At 42.8% G+C, this 13869-nt stretch overlaps 1 protein-coding gene across 1 annotated transcript in view; it reads right to left on the reverse strand.

Annotated features, from left to right (window-relative positions):
- The window catches only part of CNTFR (ciliary neurotrophic factor receptor), an 839293-nt gene that overhangs the window by 680163 nt on the left and 145261 nt on the right, over nt 1-13869 (reverse strand). Inside the window, exon 2 of the mRNA XM_069214363.1 lies at nt 5081-5160. The gene's annotated coding sequence lies outside the window, so the exon portion shown is untranslated. The remainder of the gene's footprint in view (nt 1-5080; nt 5161-13869) is intronic.

Below are 13869 nucleotides of genomic sequence, written 5' to 3' on the forward strand. Positions count from 1 at the left end.
TGACGGCCTTGGACAGGCCTTGGTGCCAGTGCTTAATTTGACCAGGTGGTTTCTGGTGCTCGGCACCGGCACTCAATTTCCAACTCCAGGGCTTGACAGCTGCCACATGGTGGCGCTGTTTTTGTAATTTAACGATGAGCAGAAGAACAGTTGTTTACTAATTCAATACAGAGTATAAACAACTAACACATGCCCCCACCAAGTCATTCTCATAGCTTTGTGGGCCTCAAACAGCTTGGATGGTCAAACTCATGTGATGGGTAGGAGTTGTGTAGTTTTGTCCGTTTGAAGCGCTGACAGTGACAATACGTGGCGCAAGCTGCGGTGGCCTTCTGACGAGAACCCTGGCACTGATTTTTTACAGATTAAGCACTGCCATTTTTTTTTTTTTTTTTACAAATTAAGCACTGCTTGGTGCATGTGATAAATAACAGAGTGTGCCCTTCATCGGTGGGTCCAGGGTCTGTGCAGAACTGTTCTCACATTCCTGTCCCCACAACGCTCGGACAGTCTCAGAGCCGCAGGAGGTCTAATTCAGGTGAAACTGAGTGAATTCAATTTAAATCCACACCGAACAGCGGCCGTGCTGGGACTGTGAACCTGTTTGCCAAAACGCCAGCGCCTGAGTCCACTAATGGCCTGCTGTGTGTCTCCGTGGGAACCGCGCTCCATTGTGGGAGGTTCTAAGCCTATCAGCCAGTAATGTTACAGAAGTGATGGGTCCGCTTACTGCTGTCATGGCGGCATACAGCATCCTCCCCTCAAACCTGTGGCTCCGCGACAGTCATGGAGCCAGAGCGGTAGCAATTGTTGCAGGGATCTTTCTGGAAACCACAGGGGGTCTTCAGGAAACAACTGATGCTCAGAATCAAAGCATCCCCAGGGGATCATGTTCTTTACAAGTACGTCCTGTCAGATCATGTCATGTTAAGCTATGTTATGTTATGCTATGCTGTACTATGGTATGCTATACATTGCTATACTATGGTATGTTATGATATGTTATGTTACGTATGCTATGCTACGTTATGTTGTTATGTTATGCTATTTTATGGTACATATGGTATGGTACAGTCGGGTATGGTATGTTATAATGTGTTATGTCTTGGCATGTTATGTTATGCTGTTCTATGCTATGTTATGGAATGTGATGGTCTGTTATGTTATCCTATGCTATGTTATGCTACGCTATGTTACGGTATGCTATGTTATGTTACAGTATACTATACTATGGTATGTTATGTTGTGTTGTGCTATGCTATGTTACTGTATAGTATGGTATGGTATGATACCTATTATGTCACGTTATGTTTTTCTATGTTGTAGTATGCTATGTTATGGTATGTGATGCTATGTTATGTTACAACATGTTATGTTATGGTATGCTATGTTAGTCTATGTTATGCTATGTTATGTTACAATATGCTATGCTACTGTATGTTATGTTATGCTGTGCTATGCTATATTATGTTATGTTACTGTATGGTATGTTATGTTACATATTGTGTTACGTTGTGTTATGCTATTTATAGTATGCTATGTTATGGTATGTGATTGTATGTTATGGTATGTTACAGTATGTTATGGTATGCTATGCTATTCTATGATATTTTATGTTATGCTATGTTATGCTATGTTATGCTGTGCTATGTTATGTTACTGTATGGTATGATATGTGTTATGTTATGTTATGTTATGCTATGTTCACCGCAGATCTGGAGTAGGACAAAACAGAGTGCAAAATATGAACCAAGCCTGGGACAACACAGTTTGTTCTGACAGCCCTGACCTGAAAACTAGGTACAGCTTCCTAATTCTACAGTAGTCAGGGAAATTAACAGAATTACACAGATAATTGGTTTATGCCATTACAATATAAATATACATGCAACATCGATGAAGAGGTGCTGTAATTCAGCTGTGGGTGGCATTGATACTGTTATGGGCACACTCACTATATTAGCTCATTAACTAAGTTAATTAGCATCTAGCTACGGCCAGACTGGTTTAGGCTCGTGGAGAAGGAAGAAAGAAACTCAAGCTGCTGTTCTAGGCAGACTGAGTAAGTAAAGTTACGTTCTTGGCCTACCCTACAGCAGATACAATGTTCTGTGGACTTGCAGCCAATACCTCAGATATATTGCACACTCGCTTCAGGGCTTAATTTGTAAAAGAAGACGTGTTGGGGTCCAAAGTCTTGTTCAGAAGTCCTCCGTAGGTGCTATCGAAGTTCAGGGTGCTGAGTACTAAGGCTGCGTAAGCTCGATTCCACCTCACGCCTCTTTAATCCACCAGCAGACACTCACTCTTTTAATCTCACTCTTGCAGGTTACTTTTCATCCCTGCTTTCTCCCTTAGTCACTGTTTTTCTGTCTTTCTCTCCCTCATCCTTTTCTCTGTTTCTGTTCTCCCTCTATTGCTCTCGATCCAAGTCGGATAAGGAAAAATAAGTGCTAGTCCTCAAAACTCAGTGCCGGTGGGCCCCACCTGCAACCACCAGCTCAAAAGAGGCACAAATGTACTTGATAGGCCAAGTCCACCCGTGAAGGTGTTCAGCACCTAGTACCGCCTGCCTTCATCACTAGCAGGTGATGGAGCTAGCCAGACATGGGCCTCTGTGCCGGAGGGTTAGATGGGTAGGGCTAAAGCTGAGCAGGGGCTCCCCCCATAGTGCATCCCTGCAAGGATGAACAACCTCGACAACACAGAAAATTCAAGATTTAAAAAATGCTTTTTTTTCATCGCATCCTGCAGTTAGCAGTATTAGTGGTCAGTTCCTTACTTCAGAAGATCAGGACAGTGATTTTAAACAGCACTGATCAGACCAATAAAGAGGTTTCAAAAGTCTAGTGGTTATATTGCTTTCACCCGGAGAAAGATAATTGAGAGAATCAAAGGTTATTGAAGGTTACAAAATCCTGGTAGAGTCCACGGAGGAGCGCACAATGAGCGAAAGCACTCCTTTCAGATGGGTCAGAATTTCCAGACATAAGAGATATGTAGTGCTTAATTTGAGCCGGTGGTTTCCGTTACGGGGCACCAGCACTTTATTTTTCTGCTTCAAGCATTTATTGTGAGCAAAAGACTCTTATGGGAAAAACAGAGGAAGAGAAAAACTAAAAAGAGTCACAAAGGAAGAAAGCAGAAAGCTGAAAGTGTGAGCTGAAGGGGCAGGGAGTGGCTGTAAATGGATTGCAGATGCCCGAGTGCGCTGTGCTTGCACATTTAATTGTAACAACCGTGTGTTTCAGAGGAGAGCTTTGGGCACCACCACGTTTTTATTTACAAATTAGGCACTGGAAATATGTCACTCACCAAGAGGAGTAGTCAAAAATACCCCTCCTAACTTGCACCTTCATGTCAACGGACTGGTGCCCCTCCTAAAAATATATATTTTTCATTCTGTCTTTAGATCTTTAGTGTGGGCACGGGCGATCACACGTCGCTATCCTGGCAACGCCAGCTGAGCCATCTACACATCCATGTTACCGAGGCCGATCTATTTAGTAACATTACAGTGCTTAGACACAGCAAAAAAGCTATATGAAAATATATTTTTTAGCAATTGTGCCACCCCTGCCTGGCATTCTGCAACAGGAGGAAATAGGGACCTGGGTACAAAATTATACACACCTGCGGATGCTGTACACAACTGGAGATGGTGTACACACCTGGAGATGCTGTACGCACCTGGAGATGTGTACACACCTGGAGATGCTGTACACACCTGGAGATGCTGTACGCACCTGGAGATGTGTACACACCTGGAGATGCTGTACACGCCTGTGGATGCTGTACGCATCTGGAGATGTGCACACAGCTGGAGTTGCTGTACACACCTGCAGATGCTGTTCGCACATGCGGATGCTGTACAGACCTGGAGATGCTGTACACACCTGCGGACGCTGTTCGCACCTGTGGATGCTGTACGCATCTGGAGATGTGTACACAGCTGGAGATGCTGTACGCACCTGGAGATGTGTACACACCTGCAGATGCTGTACACACCTGGAGATGCTGGTTATGTTGGGTAACATTCCCACCAATAACAAAACAGTATGGCGCAGACAAATGAACAAATAAATTAGACAAGCAATAGAATGAGCCTGTCAGAGTTTCTGATTTTCTAAGGTTGTAACACTTTGAAAGAACACGCACCAGTGGCTCTGTGATAGGATGAATTAAGTACGACACGCAGAACAGAAAAATAGCTCTCAAAGCAAACAACCTCAAACACCAGGAACCACAATAACATAAGCCCCACCAACTTCATAAATCAGGACCTACACCTCAAGGACTAATCCATTTTCAGAAAAGGAAAAAACTTGTGTCCACACCTGATCAAGCAACCTCAACAGGATCCCCTCCCAAGGAATGCTCATCCACAGGAATATGGTATGGCGTACATATTGTGTTGTAAATATCATTTACAAAACTATCCTCCCATTGGTGTAGATTGTCTACTATTAATTCCAATGGGTTGATGTTTGTGTAGAACATATGTCGGACTTAATGTTTGTTAGGAAATATTTATGTCAGATGTTATTCTGACAGATGTTCTGATACCACACCGCCACAGGACCTATTTGCTAGCAGATGAAAGCAGTATGGTCCATTGCAACCGTCCAGCCTCTAATGGTGCATTAAGGAAAAATGTATTTGTATTAACAGTGATCTACATGTCATGAAACCCAGACACCACTCCTTCGGGAGCACCTAATGCAATGCACACTTCACAAGCGAAATCAACAGAAGACAACCAAAGCGTGTGAGGACAACTTGACCAAGGGTCTCCAACATCTCTTCTTCCAAACTTTCGCAGAGGCCCAATCAGGGGGCTACACACTGGAACATTTAGCAACCCCTTTACATCACTGTAGCCATCTCCTCTAACAATTCCATCTCCAGTTCAAAGAAAACAGAAACAGGTGAGGCGGAAGTGACCCGGCCTGTCACAAAGTCAATTTTGCTTTGATGTGAGCGGGCCACATCTGTTTTCCACACCTACAAAGCTCACCGCCGCAGAGAAGTCAGAAACATTAATTACTGAGAGTTAAGAAGGAACCAAAATTTGTCTTACCTCCCCACCGATCCAGATGTTCAGAAGAGCCCCGAGACCGCCATCCGGATCCTTCTTGCGTGTGATAATCCTTCTTCAGGCTGCGGGCGAAGGTAAAGCAGACCGTGAGAATAGCGATGCAGCTACACCCCAAGACCAAATGTTCCGACAAGGCAAAAACTCAAAAGATAAAGGCACGTGGATGCGCCAGAGTGGTTTTAGCACTATACCAATTCCATCTTATATCACATAATAACACATTACACAAGACATTGTAACGCAACACAACATTACACAAAATGTCATAATATACTTTAAAACTTTAACATAATATACCACAAACAGGCATCTTATTGTAGTCAACTAATGGATGTCATCAGTGTAATAGGGGCCCTTATACTAGTTACTAACACTTCACAGCATTTCAGTATTATAGAACGTATTTTAATATGGAGTATGATATAATATAATATGATATGATATAATATAGTATAATATACTATAATGTAATATAATATAATAATCTCAACCTCCACACTGTCTTAATACCTCATGACTCACAAAATTGTTATCCCTGACCCTCAAAACCTCAAAATTGCAAGTTATAAGGTTTGCAGTCTCTATGTCCACTTTCAAAAAAGTATCTCCTCCAGTACCCAGCCATTTCTGACATCTTGCGTCGAGCGGCTCATGATCATGACCTGGATTTTACTGAGTAACATTCAGCGCACCGAGCATTAATGCCTAGTAATGTCACACTCATCACCTCTATAGTCAATAGCATTTTGTCACAGTCACCGCTAAGTTCTCCTGAACCACTGTGCAATATATAAATGTATGTTTCACCTATTTATGCACAGGTTCTATGCCTTCTGCTGGAGTCTCAAAAGTCCTACATCATCCTGTGACCTGAAGGTAATAAATTCAGATGTAAGACATTGGTACCACACCACGCCTCACGATTGCACCTCCTATATCTTAAAGTAACCATATCTTTGGACCAATGGGCAATATTATCATCTAATGCCTAAGGTCTGAATGAAGCCCCTTCGGTTCCTAGTGTAAAGTGATTCTAAGCATCTATCCTATACATGTATTTTTTAAGTAGCGCAGACAAATGTGTTAGAGTCCACACTGAATGAACATAAACACAACCAACAGTCCATGTTAGACACAACATCCCACTTACATCCAACATAGCAGCTACTTTCCTAATAGTGGACTAACACATTGTTCCCACATCATCATGTACAAACCTCCATATAGACAGTAGCTCTAATTCTATACTAACTGATTATTGGGGGGAAAGAGAATGTTTCCTCACTAAGAGATGCGTAAGCAACTTGTTCACGCCTTCTAGCAGGCATCTCGGGCACTAAAGTCCCATACACACAGTTCATTGGTCAACACCACCATCCAATCAGATATTGTTGTGTGTTTATCACATCATATCACCTAATTTCTTCTTTTTAAGTCTATGTTGTTTGTTGGTGACATTTGCTTAATGAGTAACATGCATGAGAACATATGCATTTGTACCTGAGCCTCAGTCTCGTCCCAAATAGGATCGTACGTCTCAAGTCCAACAATAGGCCCAGCTTTACTAAGATTTCACACAGCGCAGCATTAAAATGGGCACTGTTTGTTGAGCGAAAAGAAAGAAAAGTATAGTGTCATCTGCTGAACAGGCACACAGACAGGCAGCCTTGTGTGATGCACAGCCTGGCACCATGTTCCGGAGGGGAGTCTGTGCTGTGCGAATCAACAAATTCCCTCTAGTTTGTGTCTGTTCCGATAGGTGTAGAACCTGGTTTGGCTATCTTAGTAAATTGAGCTTGGCGTCAAATCCTATGCGTGTATGTGGTGATCAGTCCCCATTAACACAACTGGAGCAAAAGTGATTTTGTGTTGTGAAGAAAGCAAAAATTACTTTTGCATCAGATTACAAATCGCATCTGCCATCTTGCAGTGCTTTCCATCTCTGTGCCATGCTAGTGCCAGTGCAAAATCTTAGTAAATATTGCCCATATCTTATATATTATTATGTTTTAGGTAGTGGCTGTCACCTAGATGAGCAATCTTTTATTGAAAACAATGTCAGTTTTGGAGGCTTTTAGTAATTTTCCTTTTTGTTATGTTTCGGCAAATAAAATAAAAAAACTAAAATGCTTTTTTCAAGGAAGGCCCAATCCCTACTTTTTCTAAGTCCAGTAGGAAAACTGGATAGGTTCTGCGCCTGCTGGTGGTTGATGCAACAGAGACACAAATTAATCCATACAGTCCTTGGTGTGTCCTGTGCAAGGAATCAAGGCTAATCCTTTCCCACTGAGTATTACTCTGAGCATGATTGGAAGATGATGTCCTTAAGGGATGCAAAGTTGAATAACTACAGATGGCAGCAGAGACATTCCCAAGAAGCTGAGTTTATTGCTTGCCACTTTTCAAGTCTCTTGTCTACTGGTTGTAGACAGGGTGCAATGAAGGGAAACTACTGGAAACCGCCAGATGCCAAGGACAAGTTCGAACAGATCTCGGGTCACTTATTTGACTATGTTGCAAACAGATGTGCATTATAAACTTGTTCATTCTATTCTGCCTTGGCAACTGTCGTGGTCCTTTTTTTGTTTTTACGCGTATGTAGTTTTGTGACACATGAACATGTGATGTGTCTCATGTCTGTAATCTGTTCAAGCAGATCAAAAGTCTATTAAAACTACAAAAAATGTGGGTAGGCAAAGTACAGACTCTTTGCAAAGGAGAACTGGTTACTTTTTAGTAGCTGATTGCTGCATTCTGCTCTTAAACTGATACTAATGGGGTATACATTTGCTACCATCATATTAACAGTTGTTAAAATTAAAAAAAATAATGAAATGTACTGTCACAGATTGTGCTGCATTCTAGCATATAGTTATCCTTTTCTTGCTATATATTCTTGTTAACTTCCCTGCATATTTGGTTCGTTCATTACCACGTTAATACCAGTTGCCCTGAACATAACATATCATACCATAACAACATAACTTAAAATACAACATGGCATTGTTAGCTGCACTTTAGCAACAATGTAGTCTCCTCGGCAAAGCACCAAATAAAAGCTGCCTCAGAAGTCAGAGCAGGTTAACTAGTACAGTTGTGAACACTACAACCAGGGGCTCTTGGTTCTTATGTTAGATTCTCCACTTGAACATACTCGGGGTGGACCACTTTACGTCACTGTGCCTTGTAGTCTGCATGTGGCAAAACCGAAGGCACTTGAAAACAGAGTGAACACCAGTTTTAAGTGAGGCATACACAACTAGACACTTTGAGCCTGATTACGACCTTGGCGGATGGGCTACTCCATCATAAATGGATTTCCCACCCGCCGTTTTACAAGTTCCATAGGATATAATGGAACTTGTAATACGGCGAACGGCATGTCCGTCACTTTTGTGATGGAGTAGCCCATCCGCCAAGGTCGTAATCAGTCCCTTTGTTGCCGCTATTGTAAATGATACTGAGTACAGGCGTGAAAAATAATTTGCTTTCCCATAATTGCGTGAAATTTTGGAAACATTTTGAGAAATTTTATACGATTACACAAAATAGAAATCCATCATTTAGCACTATATTTTAGTGCCTTCTCATGGCAATGTTTGATGAAAGGATACATTCCAAGTAAAAAAAAAAAAAGTAGTGTGAAAAACACAATTGTCATTAACAATAGCCCCTCAAGTCATGGTTGTTCACTTTGTTCCTGTACGCCTGCAATATCATTTTGCCTCAAACAGCAGTGCAATCATGCAATGTCGCATTATAGCAACATTTTAGGAATTTCGTAATACAAAATATTAGAAATTATGCAAATTGCGCTAGCATAATTTAAATTTCGCCCAAGCCTAATATTGATACAGCACAGAAGGAGAGGGCACATCCTAGCCCCCATTATTTGCACGCGTCGTAGTTTGTTCTAGGTGACTGTATCTCGCCATCTGTATGCAGTGTGCATGTCTGAGCATATTTTTAGCACACTAGGGACCGCGGAAGGTCATGTCTGTCCCGCATCACTGTTCCAGGAGCACTCTTGATGTGATTACCGCTGTCATCATTGATGTGACCCATACACCAGGAGCGTGATGCCCTGTGCAAGATAACAACAATGAGTTATGGTTATACGCAAACAGAATGCGCATGTCAGATTGTAAGCAGAATCCATCTATCATTCCAGATCTGTATAACTATACTTGTTTTAGGCCGCGCCTACCAAGCAGCTTTTAGCGGTCTAGTTGAGGAAGGCTTCTGTGGACCGACCAAAAATACAGAGTGGGCTCAGAGCCCACCCACTGCTCCCATTTGAGAACATGGCGACAAGTCATTCCATAGGCATGCCTATGTGTGGTGTTACATGTACAAGTCAGCAAAATTATGCATGCAGCAAAACTCATTGAGAAAGCCAATAGGAGAACAAGGCAAGACCTATTGGCTTTGCCAATACTTACTGAGGAATGTTGTGGTTCTGTTGTGGTTCTTGTAAGCAGAACCTGATGAATTGTAGTGCCTGACTGTTGTGTCACTATAAAATTACATGTTGCAAGTCAAAATGGTGTCACTCAGATCTCATCTAGAAAGTAAGTGTGTCAATACCTGTTGGCAGACCAAGAAGTCTGGGATCACTGGGGGTGTTCCATAAACTCCACAACAGGTTTGTTGTCAGATTGCTCTTGTATTTATTCTTTTAATTTATGTTGGTTGAGCACGGTAATGTTTCCTTGCAGCCACTTCAGAGTCTTGTCCTGAATGGACAGCACAGTGAGAATCATGTGAGCTCTATGATAGACAACTTTCTAAGAATCTAAGCTGAGACACCATAGAGTTTATGGAGTAGATTGTCACCGCTTTTTCCCATCCCTATGGAGTACCACACTGCCGCCAGTGGCAAAAGACGGAAACTGTTCCAGCAAGCAATATGTTGCAAACTACAGGTGCAAAGCAGGAGGTCTGTTGAAAGATATAAAGCAGCCAATTAACAGCGCATACATGTGTTTGTTTGGGGCGTATTCCAGAGAAAGACCTTTACTTTATACAGAATATGACACCATTTAGACTGCTCTACTGACCTACACTCAAACATTGCTAACTGCAGCCAAGGCATTGCTCCAGTGTGAAAGGACATCCCCTAATTTGAAGACCTTTGTAATATTTTGTAACTTTTCAACAAATTCTTTGCAAGGGAAACTGCAATCTTAGTAGTAGAAATCCGAGGGATAAACAAATCCAGCCACTGAAAGTGAGTAGGGGCGGTGCCCGAGCTGCAAACACACTACCGCGAGAGAAACTAACCCGCCATGTTGAAACGTTGAAAAATGTGATAAAAAACAAGAAAGTGCAAAGTGTATCTTATGGGGACCTCCTAAATACTAGCATTGAGTATTACAATTCTCTTTCTGCCAGCACTATTGTCAAACACATAATAACAGGTAAGTCTGGAACTGTGAATAATAAGCTATCACCTGACATTGGCTGACCATGAGAGTTTGTGATGTGGAATGACTTTCACCAACCACCCGCTAGAAGAAAGGATCTGAAATGTCAAAGGAGTCATCTACTGAGCTACAGACAACGAAAAGCTGATTATGCCCTGCCAACAAGCTCCAAAAACATCCCTCCCTGGCTGATTTCCAGCGTTTTTTGTGCAAGTTACGCACCCTGTCCATGCCTGTGTGATGAAAGTACACTTTTCTTCAGTAACAACCGTGGACATGTAATTGGTTATTCTACAACCGCACACATTCCTGCATATTTTTACTCCATCCCTCAACTACCTCATACTGAGTTGATCATAAGTGATGCTGGAATCACAACAGGCCCTGTGGTAGTAGCCGCATATCAGGTGCCATCTTGCTTATTGATGGCGGCGAAGGCGAAGACAGCAGGAGACGTGTCTGCACCCATCTCGCCATCAGGAGGTAAGAGGCGCTGATCTGCGAAGTGACGTGAAATAATTAAAGGGTGGCCCCAGAATCTGGCGGATGGAACTGACGCGCTTGTTCAGTCCACCGCAGGCGCTTCTGCAATTTGTCATGCCTGTCATGAGCTTGGCTTTCTGAAATATTTAAGCACAGCATCCCAGAGCTGGCACGCCACAGCACCATCCGTCAGGTCACATCCTGCCCAGACATACGTGATTGGGTAAACGAGAAAGTCTGCGTTGATGGAGCGGGATTCAAGGTCTTCTCTGTCGCTGATTGCTCCAGTGGCGACACCAGGCCAATTTTGCCATCAGCGAGCTATTGTGTGTGGAATAGAAGGCACCAGTGAAAGGCAGAATTAATAAAATAGATACTGTCCTCTGGTAGATGCTGGAGTCATGACACTCAATTATTGTATTTATTTAAGAGTCTTGTAACGTGGTCTGTCAAACTCTCACAACAAAAGGTCTCTATTATTGCCGGTTGCTGTGAATACACCTGAGCAGGATATTCTAATGTTGGGCATGAAATGAGATTATTTTCCATTTAATATCTTTTCCTGCTTGAATATTGACCATTTTTTCCACGTACACAGCATTGCTTAACCGTGCTTATCCAACTTAAGGACTTTAGGTGAACATCAGAACTGTCTATTTCAACGTACACATCCTAGAAAACTTAGCTCCCAATTCCTCATAACCAATCGATGGAGTCGGTAGCCTCTTTCCTTAGGTACAAATTAGTATAGATACATGCATTCAGGGCTCTGAGTTCGAGCATCGAAGTAAGCAAATGCAAATACATTAGAACAGTGGTTCCCAACCTGTGGTCCGGGGACCCATGGAGGTCCCCAAATCCTCCTCAGGAGGTCCACGACCGCTTAGAAAATTAAATAATATTAACAGATTAGGTCCCCAGCTTTCACTTATGACTCAGTGGGGGGTTCCCGGCATTCCAATAAAGATTCATTGGGGGTCCCCGGGCTCCAGTAATGATAAAGTAGGGGTCAACAGAAGTCAAAAGTCTAAGAACCACTCATTAGAACATATATTGTTAGGTTAAGAAAATGAGATACACTGTTGCCTTGACTTACATCTCTTAATTGGCTAGAAGCCAAAATCAAATTCAAGGTACTTTTTTTTGTTGGCTTATCTGAGCCTGTGGGTACCCGCATCTCTTGGGTAGAATCTTGTGCTCTACCAGCTTTTCCTAATAAATGTCCCAAAGTGATCTTTTCGGGCTGAGATTCACTCTGACTGTCCTTTCTTTTGATGTCCCCATTGATGTGTGAATGGAGGTCTCTAAATTGCAACACGGTTGCTTGCGAGGTTCTTTGATCATCGTGTCTTTCACCCCAGTCAATCCGACAGGTACCCACCATACCTGACTGAAATCATCTGTACCCAACTATTTACCAGAAAATACATTTACTGGGGGAGGGGGTGTAACACCCCAAACACCCCCTGTCATTCTCATTGTGTTTACACAAAAGGCATGCGCTGGAATCACCTCTGTATGCCTGGAGGAGGAGGGAGTAACACGCCCCTCTCGGAACTGTCTAAAAACTGAGAAGGCTGAGGAACCAGCCGGAAAGGAGTGATGTCTCCGGACCTCTGTCAACGAGTGTCCGCTATCCACCTCAAGCATCAAGTGCAGATTCCGAGCAAGTAAAAACGTAGAACCACAAACCAAAATTCCGAACACATCAGGCAAGCCATGAGGGCTACAAACCAACCACTGCCACGTTGGGGAGTCAAATGTAAGAAAGGTTGATGGGCTTACACATATAGGGCCTGACTTAGAGTTTGGAGAAGGGGGTTACTCCTTCACAAAACGTCACGGATATCATGTCGGCCACATTACAATTCCACTATAGCCTATGGACATCGAAATACGGCAGATGGGATATCTGTCAGGTTTGCGACAGAGTAACCCCCCCCCAAACTCTAAATCAGGCCCATTGTTTTTTATTTGTTTGTAAAGCACTGGCCTGAGGCAGAGGGCCCCTTCATAGCACTAGAGCTTTCAAAGTCAAACCTTTTCAATGAAGTCTTCTCGCACCGGGTCAGCTCTTGATAGTTTAGTATGCATTCATGTCTGGTCCAAGGAGAAAATGTTGCCTTCCATGGAAGAAAATAAAGGAGAGCTCATTATTGAGGCATCTACAAGACTGCAAAGAGGCTTGTCCAGGTTTCTTTCAAGAGATGCCAAGTTTGGTTGATTTCTCGTGTTGATGTAGACCACTAGATCTAACTGGTCTATCGCTCTGCCACCTCTAACACAGTAGACTCAACTGACCTCACTGATGTGGCTCCAGAGGGGGACACAAGCAAGGTTTGTAGGGATGCTATCTCTGGAGGATCACTAAATTAGCCAGTGAACTGCTCTTAAGCAAATATATAGCATGATTTCCCTCTAAAATATCAGGTTCTTGCAAACCATGTTGTGTTTCTAAGTGCCTGCACAAAACCTCTTAAATTGTGCAGCCAGAACTATTGTGCAAACAGGAAACTGAAATTATTTTTAGATAAACTTCTCTGTAACAGCTCTTGTGTGAAACCAGAGGGGATACATTGTGTTTCCAATTGGAAATCTAAGCAGGTGGGCTGTTAAAGCCTCTTTAAATCCGAACAGAGAGGTCATCTTCCGGCTAGTAATGGCTACCAAATGCTCAGGGCCCGGAGCTCGAGGGCTCTGCAGGCACTGGTTTCTGGGTGGGTTTAATATAATGATTGGATGGACACAGTGTAGAACAGAGATGTTGGGTACCAGCCAGCTCTATAATAATTATCCATGGTAGGGGCATAAAGTTTCGGGTCAGCTTTGGGACTATGAGCCTAAAGATATGAACTCAAGGTA

Source organism: Pleurodeles waltl, chromosome 1_1 (genome assembly GCF_031143425.1).
Source record: "Pleurodeles waltl isolate 20211129_DDA chromosome 1_1, aPleWal1.hap1.20221129, whole genome shotgun sequence".
NCBI lineage: Eukaryota > Metazoa > Chordata > Amphibia > Caudata > Salamandridae > Pleurodeles > Pleurodeles waltl.